Consider the following 806-nt stretch of genomic DNA (forward strand, 5'->3'; position numbering starts at 1 on the left):
TTACAGTTAACATCATACTCAGTGATGAAAGATTGAATGATTTCCTCCTGAGTTTGGGAAACAAGAGAAGCATGACCACTCTCATGACATTTATTTAATGTTGTACTGGAAGTCATAGACAGTGCAATAAAGCAGGAAAAGAAATAAGAGACACATAGATTGGGAAAAAAGAACTAAAACTGTCTTCATTCACAGATGACAGAATTATCTCTATAAAAAAAAATCCCGAATCTATTTAAAAAGCTATTATACTACTAAGTGATTTTATAGGCTTACAAAATACAAGGTCAAAGGTACAAAAATAAATTGTATTTCTATATAGACCAGTAATGAAATCATCAGAAATGAAATTAAATATGCCATTTAGAATAGCATTAAAATATAAAATTATGTAGAGAGAATATAAAATATCCAGGGTAATTTTTTTTTTTAAGCCTACAGCACCTCGTCTTCCTAGGTGGTCTCCCATCCAAGTATTAACCAGGCCCAACCCTGCTTAGCTTCTGAGATCAGATGAGATGTGTTCAGGGTGGCATGGCTGTAGACTCAGGGTAAAATTTTTAATCTGTACATACTGAATATATTTTCAGTATACTGAAAAATCATTGCTGGGAAGGATTTTTAAAGATTTAAGAGACTCGGTTTCTGGTTCTGTGTATAAGGAACTTGGAAGTCACCCCTCCATTCTAATGAGTAAAAGCTTAACAGACTGAAAAATCAGCAACTCTTCTTGGATCCATGAAAGGAGAGGACACAGGACAAACTGCTGCCAGCAAGATTGAAGACACAGGTGAATACAGGGAGCT

The 806-nt window shown here is 34.7% G+C and overlaps 1 pseudogene; it reads right to left on the reverse strand.

The window, feature by feature from the left end:
* Positions 1-432: 432 nt before the first annotated feature.
* Positions 433-546, reverse strand: LOC112475978 (annotated as a pseudogene).
* Positions 547-806: the final 260 nt, after the last annotated feature.

This window comes from Pteropus alecto, unplaced genomic scaffold, assembly GCF_000325575.1.
Source record: "Pteropus alecto unplaced genomic scaffold, ASM32557v1 scaffold92, whole genome shotgun sequence".
NCBI lineage: Eukaryota > Metazoa > Chordata > Mammalia > Chiroptera > Pteropodidae > Pteropus > Pteropus alecto.